The sequence below is a fragment of the Phyllobates terribilis genome, unplaced genomic scaffold (genome assembly GCF_046119375.1).
Source record: "Phyllobates terribilis strain yellow unplaced genomic scaffold, ASM4611937v1 Scaffold_11__3_contigs__length_659146591, whole genome shotgun sequence".
Lineage (NCBI taxonomy): Eukaryota > Metazoa > Chordata > Amphibia > Anura > Dendrobatidae > Phyllobates > Phyllobates terribilis.
Genome location: NW_027362771.1, coordinates 225,068,402 through 225,090,503, shown reverse-complemented (window position 1 = coordinate 225,090,503; position 22,102 = coordinate 225,068,402). Strand labels below are relative to the sequence as shown.

The 22,102-nt window shown below is 45.3% G+C and overlaps 1 long non-coding RNA gene across 1 annotated transcript in view; it reads right to left on the bottom strand.

Annotated features, from left to right (window-relative positions):
• Positions 1-21,892, bottom strand: part of LOC141165076 (uncharacterized) — a 34,168-nt gene extending 12,276 nt beyond the window's left edge. The window contains exon 1 of the long non-coding RNA XR_012251047.1: positions 21,534-21,892. This is a non-coding gene — a long non-coding RNA (uncharacterized lncRNA). The remainder of the gene's footprint in view (positions 1-21,533) is intronic.
• Between the last annotated feature and the right edge of the window lie 210 nt (positions 21,893-22,102).

Here is a 22,102-nt window from a genome sequence, read left to right as displayed (position 1 = left end):
GCTCATACCACTGATGTCGAAATGATGCTGGTTCTGGTTCAGCAAAGGCCAGAATTGTGAGACAGAAAAGATGATGGCTATGGGGACCAGAGTCGACGGAAAGCACCGTGGAACTATATTTGCTGCCAACTATATCCTAATTTGGAAGGCAGCTCACAGCAGGTTCAAGATGATATAAGTATGGCAAATACAGACGGTATATTAGGATTGTCTGAATATGTGTTATTTTGTAGGTGAGCTTTAACACAAATAACTATTGAAGCCAGAACATTATGTGTCTAATTTTTTGTCCAAAAAATATCGCCACCAAAAGCGAAAATTTGGCAAGCAAAACTGTGGCGCACGGGCCACACCATACCCTCCCCTATCCCGATATCACTGCTATCTGCATCCTCAGGATACAGACTGTGCTGAATACGTTGGTGGAAGATGGAGCCACCGGTTTCTACTTCCACAGATCAGCTCGTGCGACTGACACAGCAAACATGACGATATCACTACATCACATCTGCTGTGTGGAGAGTCAGTGCACCGGAGACCAGAACAGACTGCGGGGGAACGAGAGTGAGGTGAGTATGTCTTCTTTTTTTTTTTTTTTTTCGTATGTGCATGGAATGTGTGCCTGCATATAGGGGGCTATGTGAGGACTCATATTGTATATAGGAGGCTATGTGAGGGCTCACACTGTATATAGGAGGCTATGTTAGGGCTCACACTGTATGTAGGAGGCTATGTGAGGGCTCACACTGTATATAGGTGGCTATGTGCGGCCTTACACTGTATATAAGAGGTTATGTGAGAATCATACTGTATATAGGAGGCTATTTGAGGGCTCATATTGTGTATATAGAGAGACTATGTGCAGGCTCATACTGTATATAGGAAGCTATGTGGATGTTGTGTGATGATTGTGCCCACTGTGTGTATGATGTCTGTGTGATGATTGAGCCCGCTGTATGTATGATGATTGTGTCCGATGTGTATGATGTCCATGTGATGGTTGTGCCCGCTGTGTGTATGATGTCTGTGTGTGGGTTGTGCCCACTGTGTGTATGATGTCCGTGTGATGGTTGTGCCCGCTGTGTTTATGATGTCCGTGTGATGGTTGTGCCCACTGTGTGTATGATGTCCATGTGATGGTTGTGCCCGCTGTGTGTATGATGTCCGTGTGATGATTGTGCCCTCTGTATGTATGATGTCTGTGTGATGATTGTGCCCGCTGTGTATGATGTCGTGTGATGATTGTGCCCTCTGTATGTTTGATGTCTGTGTGATGATTGTGCCCGCTGTGTGTATAATGTCTGGTTGATGGTTGTGCCCGCTGTGTGTATGATGTCTGTGTGATGGTTGTGCCCGCTGTGTGTATGATGTCTGTGTGATGATTGTGCCCACTGTGTGTATGATGTCTGTGTGATGATTGTGCCCGCTGTGTGTATGATGTCTGTGTGATGATTATGCCCGCTGTGTGTATGATGTCCGTGTGATGGTTGTGCCCGCTGTGTGTATGATGTCCGTGTGATGGTTGTGCCCGCTGTGTGTATGATGTCTGTATGATGATTGTGCCCGCTGTGTGTATGTCTGTGTGATGATTGTGTGATGATTGTGCCCGCTGTGTGTATGTCCGTATGATGATTGCGCCCGCTGTGTGTATGATGTCCGTGTGATGATTGCGCCCGCTGTGTGTATGATGTCCGTGTGATGATTGTGCCCACAGTGTGTATGATGTCCGTGTGATGATTGTGCCCGCAGTGTGCATGATGTCCGTGATGATTGTGCACGCTGTGTGTATGATGTCTGTGTGATGATTGTGCCCGCTGTGTGTGTGATGTCTGTGTGATGATTGTGTGATGATTGTGCCCGCTAAGTATGAGGTTTGTGTGATGATTGTGCCCGCTGTGTGTATGATGTCTGTGTGATGGTTGTGCCCGCTGTGTATATGATGTCCGTGTGACGGTTGTGCCCGCTGTGTGTATGATGTCGTGTGATGATTGTGCCCTCTGTATGTTTGATGTCTGTGTGATGATTGTGCCCGCTGTGTGTATGATGTCTGTGTGATGATTTTGCCCGCAGTGTGTATGATGTCCGTGTGATGATTGCGCCCGCTGTGTGTATGATGTCGTGTGATGATTGTGCCCGCTGTGTGTATGATGTCTGTGTGATGATTGTGCCCGCTGTGTGTATGATGTCTGTGTGATGATTGTGCCCGCTGTGTGTATGATGTCCGTGTGATGATTGTGCCCGCTGTGTGTATGATGTCTGTGTGATGATTGTGCCCGCTGTGTGTATGATATCTGTGTGATGATTGTGCCCGCTGTGTGTATGATGTCCGTGTGATGATTGTGCCCGCTGTGTGTATGATGTCTGTGTGATGATTGTGCCCGCCGTGGGTATGATGTCCGTGTGATGATTGTGCCCGCAGTGTGCATGATGTCTGTGTGATGATTGTGCCCGCTGTGTGTATGATGTCTGTGTGATGGTTGTGCCCGCTGTGTATATGATGTCCGTGTGACGGTTGTGCCCGCTGTGTGTATGATGTCGTGTGATGATTGTGCCCTCTGTATGTTTGATGTCTGTGTGATGATTGTGCCCGCTGTGTGTATGATGTCCGTGTGATGATTGTGCACGCTGTTTGTATGATGTCTGTGTGATGATTGTGCCCGCTGTGTGTGTGATGTCTGTGTGATGATTGGGTGATGATTGTGCCCGCTATGTATGAGTTTTGTGTGATGATTGTGCCCGCTGTGTGTATGATGTCTGTGTGATGGTTGTGCCCGCTGTGTATATGATGTCCGTGTGATGGTTGTGCCCGCTGTGTGTATGATGTCCGTGTGATGATTGCGCCCGCTGTGTGTATGATGTCCGTGTGATGATTGCGCCCGCTGTGTGTATGATGTCCGTGTGATGGTTGTGCCCGCTGTGTGTATGATGTCGTGTGATGATTGTGCCCTTTGTATGTTTGATGTCTGTGTGATGATTGTGCCCGCTGTGTGTATGATGTCTGTGTGATGGTTGTGCCCGCTGTGTGTATGATGTCTGTGTGATGGTTGTGCCCGCTGTGTGTATGATGTCTGTGTGATGATTGGGCCCGCTGTGTGTATGATGTCCGTGTGATGATTGCGCCCGCTGTGTGTATGATGTCCGTGTGATGATTGTGCCCGCTGTGTGTATGATGTCGTGTGATGATTGTGCCCTTTGTATGTTTGATGTCTGTGTGATGATTGTGCCCGCTGTGTGTATGATGTCTGTGTGATGGTTGTGCCCGCTGTGTGTATGATGTCTGTGTGATGGTTGTGCCCGCTGTGTGTATGATGTCCGTGTGATGATTGCGCCCGCTGTGTGTATGATGTCCGTGTGATGATTGTGCCTGCTGTGTGTATGATGTCCGTGTGATGATTGTGCCCGCTGTGTGTATGATGTCTGTGTGATGATTGTGCCCGCTGTGTGTATGATGTCTGTGTGATGATTTTGCCCGCAGTGTGTATGATGTCTGTGTGATGATTGTGTCCGCTGTGTGTATGATGTCTGTGTGATGATTGTGCCCGCTGTCTGTATGATGTCCGTGTGATGATTGTGCCCGCTGTGTGTATGATGTCGTGTGATGATTGTGCCCTTTGTATGTTTGATGTCTGTGTGATGATTGTGCCCGCTGTGTGTATGATGTCTGTGTGATGGTTGTGCCCGCTGTGTGTATGATGTCTGTGTGATGGTTGTGCCCGCTGTGTGTATGATGTCTGTGTGATGATTGGGCCCGCTGTGTGTATGATGTCCGTGTGATGATTGCGCCCGCTGTGTGTATGATGTCCGTGCCCGTTGTGTGTATGATGTCTGTGTGATGATTGTGCCCGCTGTGTGTATGATGTCTGTGTGATGATTTTGCCCGCAGTGTGTATGATGTCTGTGTGATGATTGTGTCCGCTGTGTGTATGATGTCTGTGTGATGATTGTGCCCGCTGTCTGTATGATGTCCGTGTGATGATTGTGCCCGCTGTGTGTATGATGTCCGTGTGATGATTGCGCCCGCTGTGTGTATGATGTCTGTGTGATGATTGTGCCCGCTGTGTGTATGATGTCCGTGTGATGATTGTGCCCGCTGTGTGTATGATGTCCGTGTGATGATTGTGCCCGCTGTGTGTATGATGTCCGTGTGATGATTGTGCCCGCTGTGTGTATGATGTCTGTGTGATGATTTTGCCCGCAGTGTGTATGATGTCCGTGATGATTGCGCCCGCTGTATGTATGATGTCGTGTGATGATTGTGCCCGCTGTGTGTATGATGTCTGTGTGATGATTGTGCCCGCTGTGTGTATGATGTCTGTGTGATGATTGTGCCCGCTGTGTGTATGATGTCCGTGTGATGATTGTGCCCGCTGTGTGTATGATGTCTGTGTGATGATTGTGCCCGCCGTGGGTATGATGTCCGTGTGATGATTGTGCCCGCTGTGTGCATGATGTCTGTGTGATGATTGTGTGATGATTGTGCCCGCTGTGTGTATGATGTCCGTATGATGATTGTGCCCGCTGTGTGTATGATGTCTGTGTGATGATTGTGCCCGCTGTGTGTATGCTGTCCGTGTGATGATTGTGCCCGCTGTGTGTATGATGTCTGTGTGATGATTGTGCCCGCCGTGGGTATGATGTCCGTGTGATGATTGTGCCCGCTGTGTGCATGATGTCTGTGTGATGATTGTGTGATGATTGTGCCCGCTGTGTGTATGATGTCCGTATGATGATTGTGCCCGCTGTGTGTATGATGTCTGTGTGATGATTGTGCCCGCTGTGTGTATGCTGTCCGTGTGATGATTGTGCCCGCAGTGTGTATGATGTCCGTGTGATGATTGTGCCCGCAGTGTGCATGATGTCCGTGTGATGATTGTGCACGCTGTGTGTATGATGTCTGTGTGATGATTGTGCCCGCTGTGTGTGTGATGTCTGTGTGATGATTGTGTGATGATTGTGCCCGCTAAGTATGAGGTTTGTGTGATGATTGTGCCCGCTGTGTGTATGATGTCTGTGTGATGGTTGTGCCCGCTGTGTATATGATGTCCGTGTGACGGTTGTGCCCGCTGTGTGTATGATGTCGTGTGATGATTGTGCCCTCTGTATGTTTGATGTCTGGTGATGATTGTGCCCTCTGTATGTTTGATGTCTGTGTGATGCTTGTGCCCGCTGTGTGTATGATGTCCGTGTGATGATTGTGCCCGCAGTGTGTATGATGTCCGTGTGATGATTGTGCCCGCAGTGTGTATGATGTCCGTGTGATGATTGTACACGCTGTTTGTATGATGTCTGTGTGATGATTGTGCCCACTGTGTGTGTGATGTCTGTGTGATGATTGGGTGATGATTGTGCCCGCTATGTATGAGTTTTGCGTGATGATTGTGCCCGCTGTGTGTATGATGTCTGTGTGATGGTTGTGCCCGCTGTGTATATGATGTCCGTGTGATGGTTGTGCCCGCTGTGTGTATGATGTCCGTGTGATGATTGCGCCCGCTGTGTGTATGATGTCTGTGTGATGGTTGTGCCCGCTGTGTGTATGATGTCCGTGTGATGATTGTGCCCGCTGTGTGTATGATGTCTGTGTGATGATTGTGCCCGCTGTATGTATGATGTCCGTGTGATGATTGTGCCCGCTGTATGTATGATGTCCGTGTGATGATTGTGCCCGCTGTGTGTATGATGTCCGTGTGATGGTTGTGCCCGCTGTGTGTATGATGTCTGTGTGATGATTGGGCCCGCTGTGTGTATGATGTCCGTGTGATGATTGCGCCCGCTGTGTGTATGATGTCCGTGTGATGATTGTGCCCGCTGTGTGTATGATGTCTGTGTGATGATTGTGCCCGCTGTGTATGATGTCCGTGTGATGATTGCGCCCGCTGTGTGTATGATGTCCGTGTGATGATTGTGCCTGCTGTGTGTATGATGTCCGTGTGATGATTGTGCCCACTGTGTGTATGATGTCTGTGTGATGATTGTGCCCGCTGTGTGTATGATGTCCGTGTGATGATTGTGCCCGCTGTGTGTATGATGTCTGTGTGATGATTGTGCCCGCTGTGTGTATGATGTCTGTGTGATGATTGTGCCCGCTGTGTGTATGATGTCCGTGTGATGATTGCGCCCGCTGTGTGTATGATGTCGTGTGATGATTGTGCCCGCTGTGTGTATGATGTCTGTGTGATGATTGTGCCCGCTGTATGTATGATGTCCGTGTGATGATTGTGCCCGCTGTGTGTATGATGTCCGTGTGATGATTGTGCCCGCTGTGTGTATGATGTCCGTGTGATGATTGTGCCCGCTGTGTGTATGATGTCCGTGTGATGATTGTACCCGCTGTGTGTATGATGTCCGTGTGATGATTGTGCCCGCTGTGTGTATGATGTCCGTGTGATGATTGTGCCCGCAGTGTGTATGATGTCCGTGTGATGTATAGTAAAGCGCTATATAAAATAGAGCAGGGGTGGGAGATTAATTTTCCCAAGGGGCCACATGAGAGACCGTGACTGTTGTGGAGGCCGAACCAATAGGTTCAAATTAATTCTGCTCAATATTAATATTAACATATTAATTATATATTTTTTGTATATTTATATTATCACTTAATATTAAGCAGATTTAAGTATGCTGACATCCCCCTATATACAGTATGAGCCCCCACACATCCCCGTACATACAGTATTAGCACACACCACCCCTACCTACAGTATGAGCCCTTGCATAGCCCCCAATATACAGTATGAGCCCCCACAAAAAAGCGAGATGTCGTATAATGAAGCTACATAAAGATGAGAAACTTCTGGCGGCTCCAACTGTGAATGAGGGAACAAAAAATAATCCTCAGGTCCCAACGAGAGATGAGCAGGACGCACAGATGACACCGCACTGCACCGGAAAATAGGAGATTCGCCGCCTCCAGTCCAGCCGCCAGGTAACACTGATCTGGACACTGGACTGGAGAGCCGTGAATCCATCCGCTTATCTCTAGTCCCAACTGTCCTGTTTACAGTGGACAGTCCTGGATTTGGGTCTGAGCCCTGCAGTCTCGGACGTCTCCCTCTCTGCCAGTGCCCCTCTGACAACTCATCCTACCGGGGGAGAAAGCTAATGCTAAATGGGTGGGAATTGGGGTGTGGCCAGGGGCGTGGCCAAAATGTGCCGCGGATAGCCTCTTTCTGTTCTTCAAAAGTTGGGAGGTATGAATATCTGATGTTTGTATCACAGTATATCGCATACCGTCACATATTATGCTGTATACTGGATGTGATGTACTTTGATACAGGCATCCAATGTTACACAGAGGATAATATGTCACTGGTGTAATATCTGATGTCTGTGCTCATAGTGTGGTATATAACAGTCACATGCTATCCTGTATGTAATATCTGATGTGTGTAGTCATAATATATCTTATTCCAGTACAGATGAGTGAATTGATTCGCAGGACACTGGTCAAACAGTCCCGTCATAGTCTGTGCCCACCAGACCGGAGCCCCGCGAGCCTCCGCCTACCTTCCGGCATCTTTGACTCCTTTTTTGATTATAGTCCTTGCATGATGTCATCTTTTTGGCGTGACACATACATGACATTGCGCCTGGCTACAAATCAAAGGATGAGAAAGAGAATGGTGTCAGGTAGGAGGCTCTCAGGGCTCGTATCCAGCAGCCACTGAATATTCATCTGACCACTGGACCAGGGTCCTGCAAATTAAGCTGCTCATCTCTATATACCAGTCATATATTCTCCTATGTATATTGTACTGTATGTGGTATAATATATTCACTGTGTGCACAGACATCAGATGGGACACACATGATAATTAGTGACTCGTACATCATATACTATAATGTGGAGTTGACGTCTACATTGATGATGTAGAGGAAGGAGGAGGAGGTGCATTGAGCTCCAGACAGGAAGAGGAAGAGGAGGAGCCTGTTGGTGCTGGGAGTTTGTGCTGCTGTAGGAGCTGGGAAGGAGGGAAAAACATCTCCAGGACTTTTTCATCTGACCCCTTCCCAGCTACAGAGAGAGCACGTGACCGGAAGTGAGAGCGCGCGCGGGGTGTGAGCACGTGGGCTGTGGTGTGGCTGTGGTGAGCGGCGGGCGGCGAGGTCCGACTCGGCTCGCGGCCCTCCGGCGAGGGAGCCAGGCGGTGGTGACCGAGTGGACCGGTAGGAGGCGACCGGAGGGACGAGCGCAAGAGAGTGCTGTGATAGCGTGCAGCGCTGGCCGGCGGAGGGCGCCAGGTGGTGGTGACCAGGAGGTGACCAGGAGGACCGGTAAGAGGCGACCGGAGGGGCGAGCGCGCTGTGATAGCGTGCAGCGTCCCTAGAGGAGGTGAGTGAGGGGCAGGAGGCCGCGATAAGCGGCCCTACTGAACCCGAGTGTGTACTGTACTGTACTGTATTGTATTTGTATTATATTTAAGTGCTCCCCCCCCGGCCTTATTTAAATTAATCCCCTGTCCATACTTGATCAATCTCCCCCCTATCCATATTTAATACAACTCCCCCGGCCATCTTTAGTGATCCCCCGGTCCATATTTAATTGATCACCCCCCGTCCATATTTAAATTGATCCCCTGATCACCCCCCGTCCATATTTAACTGATCCCCCTGACCACATTTAAATTGACCCCCCCGTCCTCATTTAATTGATCCCCCAACCACCCCCGTCCATATTAAATTGATCCCCCCGACCACATTTAACTGATCGACCCCCCCAGCCCATAATCAATTGATCCCCCTTGTCCATATTTAATAGATTCCCCCTGTCCACTTTTACTGATCCCCAGTCCCTATTTATTTGCCTTATCCCCATCCATATTTAATTAACCCCCTGTCCATAATTAATTGATTGATTCCCCAGTCCACAAATAATTATTTCCCTAGTCCATATTTATTGATCCCCAGTCCATAGTTAATTGACACACCGTCCATACTTAATTAATCCACCTGACCTACTTAGCTGATTCCCCCGTCCATACTTGATACTTAATTGATCCCCCGCCGATATCTAATTGATACACTTGCACATCCCTAATTGATCCCCGTCCATACACCTATATATAAATAATTGTGTTTTGTACTTGTATATATATACTGACTGTATCCCCATATTTAGAATGACGTCCATGTTGGCCGGAGCCGTGCAGTGTACATCTTGCGCAATGTATGCATTCCGTGAGCAACCGCTCGAGGATCCATACTGCTGCGAGAGATGTGAGCATATCGTGCACTTGGAAGCCCAAATTCTGGATCTAAGTGCTCAGATAGCGATACTGAGGAGCATCGACAACATGGAACGGAGTTTGCTGCTCACCGAGCAGACACTCAATGGGTCAATACTGGGGGTGGAGCATAGAGGGGAAGTGCAGGCTGAACAGGCAGGGAGCTGGATAACAGTTAGGAGGGATAGAGGGAAGAAGTATAAGAAGGCTGGTTCAGAACCGGCATTATTGGAGCACGACAGATCCTCTGACCGCCGGGGGAGTGTATGCCCCAGTAATGAGGGGGAGGGGGGAAGTGTAGGGCAGGCAAGACAGGTCCTGGTAGTGGGTGACTCTATTATTAGGGGGACAGACAGGGCAATCTGTCACAAAGACCGGGATCGCCGAACGGTGTGCTGCCTCCCTGGCGCTCGAGTCCGGCACATCGCGGATTGGGTTGACAGGTTACTGGGTGGGGCTGGCGAAGACCCAGCGGTCATGGTCCACATCGGCACCAATGACAAAGTGAGTGGTAGATGGAGGGTCCTTAAAAATGATTTCAGGGAAGCTTAGGGCAAGGACCTCCAAGGTAGTTTTCTCAGAAATACTACCAATCCCGCGAGCCACACAGGAGCGCCAATGGGAAGTTAGGGAGGTGAATAAGTGGCTAAAGAGTTGGTGCAAGGCAGAAGGGTTTGGGTTCATGGAGAACTGGGCCGACTTCGCGGTCGGCTACAGGCTCTACCGTAGGGACGGGCTGCACCTCAATGGGGAGGGTGCAGCGGTGCTGGGGAAGAAGATGGCTAATAGGTTGGAGGAGTTTTTAAACTAGAGGCGGGGGGGGGAACCAAGGAAATAGGTGGGATGTGAGGCAAGCAAGGGGGAAGGGGAGAAGTGAATATAATGAGGGTGGAGAGGGGGGTGGGGATAGTACAGTTAGATCGTTAGAGAAGAATAGGATGCTAAATAACCCCAAAGTTTTATCTTGCATGCTGACCAACGCAAGAAGCCTGACCAATAAGGCGGATGAGCTGCGGGCGCTTATATCGGAGGAGAGGTATGACATCGTAGGTATAACAGAGACTTGGCTAGACGATAGCTACGACTGGGCGGTAAATTTATTATAGTTTATTTAGAAGGGACCGGAAACAGGGGAAAGGCGGAGGAGTCTGCTTATATGTAAAGTCATGTCTAAACCCCAGACTAAGGGAAGATATAGGAGAGGGAGAAGAGGGGGTCGAGTCCATGAGGGTAGAGATAGAGGGGGCAAAAAATAATAATAAAATATTACTGGGGGTCTGCTATAAGCCACCAAATATAACAGAGGAGAATGAGAATCTGCTATTAGGACAAATAGACAAAGTAGCAAAACATAATGAAGTGATTGTAATGGGGGATTTCAACTACCCGGATATTGACTGGGAAACAGAAACCTGTAGATCTCAGAAAGGAAAAAGGTTCTTGACAAATATTAAGGATAATTATCTCTCCCAACTAGTGCAGGAACCAAAGAGAGGGAAGGCCGTGTTGGACTTAATATTGACTAATAGGCCTGATAGAATAACTGAGGTACAGATAGGGGGGCACCTAGGTAATAGCGACCATAATATTATCGACTTCAAAATGCCCTTCAGTAGGGTTATCAATAAGGGAACAACAAAAACATTAAACTTTAGGAGGGCGAAGTTTGATCAGCTGATAGAAAACCTTCAACTTATTGACTGGGACAAAGTACTTAATCAAAGGAATACGAATAGTAAATGGGAAACCTTCAAAAGAATTCTGAATACTCAGTGCGAGAGGTATATACCGTATGGGAATAATAGGGCCAGAAATAAGAGGAAACCAATATGGTTGAATAAGAACGTAAAAGGGGCGTTAAATAGCAAAAAAGAGGCATTCAAGAGATTAAAACAGGAAAACAGTAAGGAGGCACTAATGTGTTACAAGGAAAAAATGAGAACCTGTAAAAAACAAATAAAAATAGCGAAGGAGGAAACAGAGACGTATTGCTAGGGAAAGTAGATCAAATCCCAAACTGTTCTTTACGTATATAAATAGTAAAAGGATTAAATCGGATAATATTGGACCGATAAAAAGTGAGGAAGGCAAAATCATAGAGAAGGATGAGGATAAAGCTAATCTATTAAATAATTTTTTTTTGACAACTTTCACAAAGGAAATAGAACTAACAGGAGAAATGAGAAGTGACAAGCTTAATCCTCCACTAAGTATGACTAATCTAACCCAAGTTGAGGTACAGAAACGCCTCAGTAACATTAAAATAAACAAATCACCAGGACCTGATGGCATACACCCACGGGTACTAAGGGAACTAAGTAATGTGATAGACAGACCGTTATATCTTATATTTAAGGACTCTGTTGAGACTGGGTCTGTACCACTTGATTGGCGACAGGCGATTGTAGTGCCAATATTCAAAAAGGGAGCAAAAAGTGACGCCGGAAACAATCGGCCGGTGAGTCTGACGTCCGTTGTGGGCAAAATTTTTGAAAGCTTCATTAAAGAGGCAATTACGGAGCATCTTGATGCTAATAATCTTTTAATCCCGAACCAACATGGATTCATGAGGAATCGCTCCTGCCAAACAAACCTGATTGACTTCTACGAGGAGGTTAGCTCTCGAGTAGATCAGGGGGAACCAGTGGATGTCGTGTATCTCGACTTCTCAAAAGCGTTCGATAGCGTGCCACATAATAGGTTGGTATACAAAATGAGAATGATGGGGCTGGGGGAAAATGTTTGCAAGTGGGTAGCAAACTGGCTAAGGGATAGAAGGCAGAGGGTGGTTATAAATGGAATATACTCAGATTGGGTAAGCGTCACTAGTGGGGTACCACAGGGGTCTGTACTAGGCCCAATGTTATTTAATATCTTTATTAATGACATAGTGAACGGGATAAATAGTAAAATATCAATATTTGCAGATGACACAAAGTTATGTAAAACAATTAATACAAAAGAGGACAGTGCAGACCTACAGAGGGATTTGGATAAGCTGGGTAGATGGAGCATTAAATTGCAAATGAGGTTTAACGAGGAGAAATGTAAGGTCATACATATGGGAAGGAAAAATGGAAGTCACCAGTACTCACTGAATGGGAAATCATTGGGGAATTCAGAGATGGAGAAGGACTTGGGCATCTTGATTGATAGCAAACTAAATTGGGAGTGCCCAAAGTCAGGCCGCTGCTGTAAGGGCAAACAGGGTAATGGGATGTATCAGAAGAGGTATAGCTGCAAAGGATGAGAACATTGTTCTTCCACTGTACAAAGCACTGGTCAGACCACACTTGGAATACTGTGCTCAGTTATGGGCCCCAATATATAGAAAGGATATAAATGAGCTTGAAAAGGTACAAAGGAGGGCAACAAAATTAATAAAGGGAATGGAGGGACGGCAATACCCAGAGAGGTTGGCAAAACTAGGACTATTCAGCCTGGAAAAGAGAAGGTTGAGGGGGGACATAATAAATGTGTACAAATATGTTAGGGGACAGTATAGAGATCTTGCCCGGGATTTGTTCAAAAGGAGGGATATTACAGTAACAAGAGGGCATTCACTAAGACTGGAAGAGAAAAGGTTCCAGCACCAGCATAGGAAGGGGTTCTTTACAGTAAGAGCAGTGAGAATATGGAATTCACTGAGTGAGGAGACGGTAATGTCAGATTCACTAAACCAGTTCAAGCGGGGACTGGATGCATTTCTAGATACCAGGCAGATTTCAGCATATACTTAAAAATAAAATAAAATAGTAGGTTGATACAGGGATTTATTCTGACTGCTGGTTTCAGAGTCGGGAGGGAATTTTTCCTCAGGTGAAGATTGGCTAAATCATTTGGGGTTTTTGCCCTCCTCTGGATCAACTTTAGCAATTACAGAACTAACAGGTCGAACTAGATGGACGCAAGTCTTTATTCGGCTTTACAAACTATGTTACTATGACTTGCTCGATCAAGTATGTAGGAAAAAATACACAAAATAATAATTCATAGGTATCTATCTGGCAGACCTGTGCTTATGTGTGGCCACCTTTACTCTGTTTTTAGTAGTGTAGAAAAGCACAGCGTACCTTGGATTACTTCCATTACACCTCTAACAAGCTAAATCTGCTTTGTAGTGGTCAGACATTGTACATATTATGCTTATGTATTACCATTTTTAAATACTCTCCTGAACTGGACCAAGTGCTGTCATTTTTTTCCACGGGCAGCACTTAGACAATACGTTTTTGTGAATATAGCCTATAATAATAATAATCTTTATTTTTTTTTTTAAATAGCGCTAACATATTCGGCAGCGCTTTACATACATTATCGACGCTGTCCCCATCGGGGCTCATAATCTAGATTCCCTATCAGTATGTCTTTGGAGTGTGGGAGGAAACCGTAGAACCCGGAGGAAACCCACGCAAACACAGGGAGAACATACAAACTCCTTGCAGATGTTTTCCTTGGTGGGATTTGAACCCAGGACCCCAGCGCTGCAAGGCTGCAGTGCTAACCACTGCGCCACCGTGCTGCCCAGCCTATGAAGCTGCTGGTAATAAACATATTAAAGGGGTTTTCCAAGAACAAAAGTATATTTTAATCAATAGATCTTGGAATAATAATACGTTCCACAATTGGATGTATTTGAATAAAATGTCCCTGTACTGAGATAATCTTATCAATGTGTCCCTGCTGTGTACTGTGTAATGATTGTGTCTTAACAGGGACATGGTCAGATCATACCACAGCTCCTGGGCAGGAGAGGAAGTAAAAGAGTATATAGCGGAGATTAAATCACTGCACACTCTAGTTTCAAGATGCAAACAAAGGGTCGAAACGTTCATTTACTGTTGCATTATTCCCTGCACCCTAAATGTATCTTATTGCACGTCTTCAAATAGACCTTAGTTTGCATCTTGAAACTAGAATGTGCAGTGATTTAATATACGCCGATTCTGGGGATTCCACATCCTGTGTACTTGCACCTTGACCTACAGGCTGTGTGCACGCTAATCTTCTATATATAAAGAGAGTATATAGATATTACATCAGGGGATCACAGCTGAGTCTTTCTTTGAGCTAAAATATTGTTTAAAAACAGGCAGTGAAATGTTTTACTCACAAAAAGAATCAGCTGTGATCCCCTACTGTCTTGCCTGTATCCTCTCTTTTTCTGCCCCCCTGCCCAGGAGATGTGGTATGATCAGACCCTGTTCCAGCATAGCATGGTCAGACACAGCCACTACACAGTACACAGCAGGAGCACATTTATAAGATTATCTCAGCACAGGAACATTATTATATCACATCCAATTGTGGAAATTATTATTACTCCAAGATCTATTGATTAAAATATACTTTTGCTCGTGGGAAAACCCCTTTAAGGATGGGCCGCTACTCATGGACCACTGCTGTGTGCTTGCCCCCAAGGCTAAAATTTGCCAGCTAGCCCCTGCTAGCAGTGATATTAGAATACACACTATATATGTTATTACATATAGCATCCTTTACCTATAAAAATTTTATATAATCTCTTCCACTTTTCTTTCCAGTGGGTGTAGTGACAAGATTATGGAGCAGTTGCCGGGACCAGTGAAGCCGCGAGCAACAACAGGGTAGGAAGAGTGGTGATGTCGCTCTTAAAAAGAAAGGCCATACCTATATTATGACCGGTTCCAGTTTTTGACCCTAGTCCTAGATTTTCACCCGTAAGTGGCTATCTTTTTCAGTTTTATTTGTTGTAATGGTTTTATTAGGATTTTGCATACTAAAAGTGCTTTTTTCTCTGTCATCGCTGACCTTACAGATCTGACTGGGCCAAAAAGGGAAATACCTCTAGCTCGGAGGTGCTGGAGGCCAGAGAGGAATCTGAAGTGGAGGCCGGAGCTGGGGGCCAGAAAGAAGAAGAGCCTGCGGAGAGCACCAGTATACCACAGCCCCTCAACACCTCCCCTCATGCACTAATAAGCCAGAATTGCTACTGCCGAAGGAGGTTTACCCCACCATCACTGGCGTACGTGACATGGGAATGCCTGTGAGTGATAATGATGAGGAGAGTTTTTGTCTGAGCCTGGCCCATTATTTCAGGCATGTTCCCTTTTCATTGAGGCTGCAGACCAGGGCTGCCCTCCAAATTGTTTTGTCTTAAGCCGCGACACCAAATTCACCAATGGCCGTTTTTTAATTCCTCGAAAGGTAGCAGCTTTCTGAGGACAACAAAAACCGGTCATTAGATCCCCAAGAAGGGCACTCAGCAGACCCACCATCACGGCAGCCACCACCTCCAGTGCCAGCATCACAGCAGTCACCACCACCACCTCCAGTACCAGCATCACAGCAGCCACCACCACTACCTCCAGTCACAGCATCACAGCAGCCACCACCACCTACAGTGACACCATCACGGCAGCCACCTCCAGTGCCAGCATCATGGCAGCCAACAACCTTCTCACCAGCATGTCTCTTGCCCCAATCACCCTTGTCTTGTTGGCATGATGGCCAAAACACAGAAGACAAGGCCAGACAAAGATCTGAGACACAGGATTTGTGTGCTGAGATGCTGCCACAGCCATTGAAAGGTGTTACATAGATGCGTATTATACGGACGCTATACGGATGGCATAAGCATGGTCCGTGTGCTGTGCATTTTTTTCTCGCACACATTGACTTGCATTGGTGAGTCTCGTCTGATATATGCAGCCACTTGCAGCATGCTGCGATTTTTTTTTTTCCTCAGTCCGATCCGAGCTGGAAAAAAAAAAATCACAGATGAACACATAATCATTCAATAACAAGAGTCAGAGTGCAATCTGATTTTTTTTTATCGGATTGCACTCGTGTGATTTAAACGCAGATGAGTATGAGCCCTTAGGCTGAGTTCACACGATGCGTTTTTCATGCGTTTCCGCGGCGTTTTTGCAGTTGCGGAAACGCCGCGGAAACGCATGAAAACCGCATGGTAGAAGGGCAGCAATGTTCCCCAATGGAAATCCGCATGTGCTGTGCCCATGATGCGGATTTTTCCGCAGCGTAAACGCTGCGGTCAAAAATCCGCAGCATGTCAATTAATTTTGCGGAAACGCTGCTCTTTTGCCGCCATTGACTTGCATTAGACCGCATGGAATCCGCATCACTGTATATGTTGACGCGCTTTTCATGCGGTCTAATGTGCGGATGGTACCCGGGTGTGGATGAGAGGACTCTCATCCAGACCCAGGTACCATTAAAAAAAAAAGAATAAAATAAAAAATATATATATTCTCACCTTCTGACGGCCCGCGCTGCGTCCTGCCGGCTTCCCGCGCACTTCGCGGTTGAATGAAGGACCTTCGCCGACGTCAGAGTCATGTGACGGGTCACGTGACGCTGACGTCGGAAGGTCCTACAGTCTTCACTGCCGGCAGCCGGGACCGATGAAGCAGGACACCGGGGGCCATCAGATGGTAACGTATAGATTTATTTTTTATTTTTTGACATCACACACTATATAAATCCATGCCGGTTGCATGGATTTATATAGTGTGAAGTTGACAAGCACTTTCCAAGTGATGCTAAAATCGCTTGGGAAGCGCTTGTCAACCCGCATGCGGAAATGAAAGTGAAGACCGCTTCATTTCCGCATGTCCCTGGCAGGAAACCGCATGTACAATCCGCATGCGTTTTTTCCTGCCAGAGAGATGCAGAAACGCTCAGGAAAAAATCCTGAGCATTTCTGCATCGTGGGCACATACCCTTAGGGTATGTGCCCACGATGCAGAAATGAAGCAGAAAATTTCTGCAGCGTTTCTGCATGTTCCTGGCAGTCAAAAACGCTTGCGGATTTTACACGGGTTTTTTGACGCGTTTTTGCAGCGTTTTTACATGCGGATTTGACTTGCGTTTTTCAAGTGCATTGGGACCTCAAATCCGCATGCAGAAACGCACAAATAATGGACATGCTGCGGATTTTTCACAGCACGGGCACAGAACATGCAGATTTTCATTGGGGATCATGGGGCACGGATTACCAAGCATTTTTAAAACGTTTCTGCTGCGGAAATTCCGCATCAAAAACGCTTGAAAAACACATAGTGCGCACACAGCCTTAGGCTATGTGCCCACGTTGCAGAAATGAAGCAGAAAATTTCTGCTTCATTTCTGCAAGTCCTCTCCCGGAAAAACGCATGCGGAATTCCGCACGCGTTTATCGCGCGTTTTTCTCGCTTTTATCGCGCGTTTTCCACATGCGGAATTGCCTTGCGTTTTTTATGCATTGGACAAAGGCAATTCCGCTTGCGGAAACGCAAAATTAATTGACATGCTGCGGATTTTTGAACGCGGCATAAACGCTGCGGAAAAATCCGCAGCATGTGCATTGAAATTGCGGAATCCCAGTGGGGACCATGGGGTGCGGATTACCAAGCGTTTTACAAGCGTTTCCGCTGCGGAAATTCCGCATCAAAAACGCTTGTAATCCGCAACGTGGGCACGCAGCCTTAGACTCAACCAAAAGATTGTAGAAATAGAGATGGTGTTGCTAAAGTATATCTTATTGCTCTAATAGGCATCTAGTCATTCATCAGAGGCCATTAACTATATATTCTACATGCAGGGCTTGTGAATTGTCCATTATTAAAATAAACAGTATATAAAGCGCAGTGCAGGAGGCGGCAGTGAAGGACACAATAAATATTAATAACAGTATGTAAAATAATCACAGGCTGCAATTACCCACCATGGTTTTTTTTAAACAATGAAATCAACTTTTTCTTGCAGTTGTAAATTTGAAATGACAGTGATAGCTATGATGACATCGCAAGGCACATGACATCACATAGAATGTAGAACGTTCTGCACGGGAGCCATCTTGTGTCACTAGGACCTGACAGCTGGAAGGGGACGAGTCCAGGTAAGTAGCTCTTTACTTTTAAGCTTTGGTATACTTATAGCGCATCCACCGGATTTATCATGGATTGCCGGGAACACTCTGTAATAAGACATTTTCAGGACAACCCCTTGCCTAAATGAGAAATTGCTGACGATCAGTTGATATTAGGTGGGTGGGGGTGGTCAAGTTGGGGCATCGTTATGTGGCTCCATTTTTGGGTAGTTTTGCTATTTATGTGGACAATTTTTTTTATTTTCATTCTCTGTTGTCAGATCTTTGGTTCCTATTGAATTATGGGCTGACATTGGAGTTGTAGTTCACTGCGGTCAGGAATGGCAGTAAGGAGTCCTGTATTTTCTTTTAGTACATAGAGCAGTAGGTAATATAGATAAAATAAAAGGGTTTCTTTAAATCTGTGTCTTACAATTATAAAACGAGGTAGGGGGTTTTGTCTTTTTATACATTTCTTGTTAATGTTGAAAATTGGATCCATAAAAAACACAGTGACCGTTTTGATGATATCACAGGGCATGTATAGAGAAAACCTCGGGACTCAAAGGCTTATGTTCATTAGAAAATATAATATAATAGTAGTCCACAGTAGACCTTCATCAGTGACTGTAATATGAGAAAGAACAAAACATGACACAAACAATTCGCAATATACATAATAGCTAAATAAAAATTGGTCACAGTGTCAAGTTCACGGGTCAAAAAAACATATGTAGGCAAAGATAATAGGATGTACAGAAACAGCACCTACCCGATAGCTGGGAGTAGTATGGGCAAAGGAGAGTGAGGACGCAATGTCTCGCCCATACTACTCCCAGGTATTGGGTAGGGGTTACTTCTGTACATCCTATTATCTTTGCCTGCATATGGTTTTTTGGCCCGTGAACTCGATACTGTGACCAATTTTTATTTATCTATTATGTACATAACAAAATTGTTTAGGTCATGTTTTGTTTTGTTTTGTCTCATATTGCAGTCACTGATGACGGTCATGTTGACCGAAACACTTTTCTTTGCTGTGGACTGCTATTAAATTATATTTTCTGATGAACATAAGCCTTTGAATGCCGAGATTTTCTCTATACAATCACGGTATTGGACCCTACTCGTGCACCTTGGTCCAGTAGTGCAGTGTTTTTTTGCACTATCACAGGTCATGTAACATCATTGACATTCTATGACATTACAATTGGAATAGAATGTACAAATTTCTAAACCTGAATTATTTTGTGTCTTTAGACAAAAGGAACATCACAATTGGAGTAAGATGTATAAAGTTCTGCACGGGAGCCATCTTGTGTCACTAGGACCTGACAGCTGGAAGGGGACAATTCCAGGTAGGCCACTCTTTACTTTTAAGCTTTGGTATACTTATAGCGCATCCACCGGATTTATCATGGATTGCCGGGAATACTGTAATAAGACATTTTCAGGATAACTCCTTGCCTAAATGAGGAGTTGCTGACGATCAGTTGATATTAACGGGTATGGCAGCTAAATCTCCTAGCAATTAGCTGCTATATTGCTGAGGAAGTAATAACCCCTACAGGACACCTATAGTAGGAGGATGACAATGTAATAAAACATGTTTGTTAGGAGTCTTTCAGCTCTGTGCACTGGCTCCTCACTATGGAAGTCTTCAATGTAGCTCACCCTCTATGCAATCCCTATGCTCTTATAAGGCATGTAGAAAGTGGGTGATCAAGTTGGGACATCTTTATGTGGCTCCATTTTTGGGTAGTTTTGCCATTTACGTGGACAAATTATATTATTTTCATTCTCTGTTGTCAGCTCTTTTGTTCCTATTGAATTAGGGGCTGACATTGGAGTTGTAGTTTAACCCCTTAACGACCAATGACGTGTATACATGTCATAGGTCGCCTCCCCCTCTTTGGTGCGGGCTCCGTCGATGGACCCGCACCTTTTCCGGACCATCACAGCTGATCACTAATCTGATCAGCTGTCATGGGCCCCTAACAGCCATGGTTGGATTCACGATTCAACCGCAGCTGTTAGCTAGTTAAATGCCGCTGTCAATCTCTGACAGCGGCATTTAACTCGAGCAAACCGGATGTGCGTCCCTGTCACATGATCACAGGGCACTGATGGTTTGGCATGACCCATATGGTTCTCATTGCCAAACTGCCCGGTGGTTGGTGCTCATAGCAGATGAGCATTTTTGTTACACAAATGGTAACACAAGCGATCAGAAGATCGCAGCTTCTAGTCTCCCATGAAGACTATTGGAGGAGGTAAAAAGTAAAAAAAAAATATGTTTAAAAATATAAAAATTTCAAATCACCCCTTTTTGCCCTATTCAAAATAAATACAATTTAAAAAAATAAATACACATATTTGGTATCGCCGTGTTTAGAATCACCCGATCTAACAAAATATAAAAAGAATTAATCCGATCTGTAAACGGCATAACGGGGAAAAAAGTCAACACGCCAGAATTACTTTTTTTTTGGTCTTCGCAACATTGCATTAAAATACAATAACGGGCGATCAAAACATTGTATCTACCCTAAAATGGTATCAATAAAAACATCAGCTTTGCGCGCAAAAAGTAAACTCTCCCCAAACACCAGATCACAAAAAATGGAGACGCTACGGGTCTCGGAAAATGGCGCCATTTTTTTTTTTACAGACTTCGGATTTTTTTTCACCACTTAAATAAAAAATAACCTATACATGTTTGCTAAGAACTCAGTATGATCTGGGAATCATAATGTCAGGTCAGTTTCAGCAATTAATGCATATGGTAAAAAAAACAATTGTGGAATTGCACTTTTTTTTGCAATTTCACGGCATTTGGAATTTTTTTCCTGTTTTCCAGTACAAAATATGGTAAAAGAAATGGTGTAGTTCAAAAGTACAACTCGTCCCACAAAAAAACAAGGCCTCACATGGCCATATTGATGGAAAAATCAAAAAAGTTATGGCTCTGGGAAGAAGGGGATAAAAAACAAATGTAAAAAAAAATCCCATAGTCCTTAAAAGGTTAATGCGGTCAGAATGGCAGTAAGAAGTCCTGTGTTTTCTTTTAGTCCATAGAGCAGTAGGTAATATACATGAAATAAAAAGGCCTCTTTAAATGTGTATTATAATTATAGAAGGGGACAGGGTTTTTTGTCTTTTTATTAATTTCTTGTTGATCTTGAAATATGGATTCATAAAAAAGTGACAGTAATGATGACATCATAGGGCACGTGATATCATCAACAGTCCATTGCATCACTTGCCTTTGCACAGTGATCCCTTTACAGAAATACATTTCTAAGAAAATGTCTCTTGGGCCTCATTCAGACAACCAGGTTTGCTTTTTGCATCCAAGAAAAAATTCAGACAGACCAATTTTCAACCTGATCCATGTCTCTATTTCTACCATCAATATGGAAATGCTTTTTCTTTTATGCAAAAAAATGATGCTAATAACGTACCGGTAATATGATTTTCCTGAAACTTTGGAAGCACCTGAGAGAATGAGATCTGCCCCTATCACTGGACAAGAAGCCAAAAGCACAAAATAAAAAGATCACTCCTACTCCCTCCTTCAGGAGGACCCAAGGTGGGCAAACCCAACACATGACACACGGGGCCAGAGGCCAACCACGACACAAGCTTTATAGGGAATCTGTCACCCCCTAGGACTTATCAGACCTCTACTATGGGCATACAGGTGATAGAAATGTAAATCTATACTTACCTGTATGGCCCATAGTAGAGGTCTGCTTGCTTTGAAATATCTTTTTATAAAATTCCTATGCTTGGGGTCTGGGGGACGCCAAAAAATTCCTGCCTACCTACTTAATTTAAATATTCCCTCCTTCCCCTGCCATGGCTGCAGAACCCGCGCATGCGCAATGCGCCTATAACGCAAGGCGCGTTGTTTTTTCTCCCTTCCCTATTTTACACTGCTGGGCTCTAGTGCGCAGGCGCCGGGGAGTCACTGCGACTTCCACTCCAGTGACCTCCGGCGTGCTCAACAATAAGGTTCCCGACATGCTGA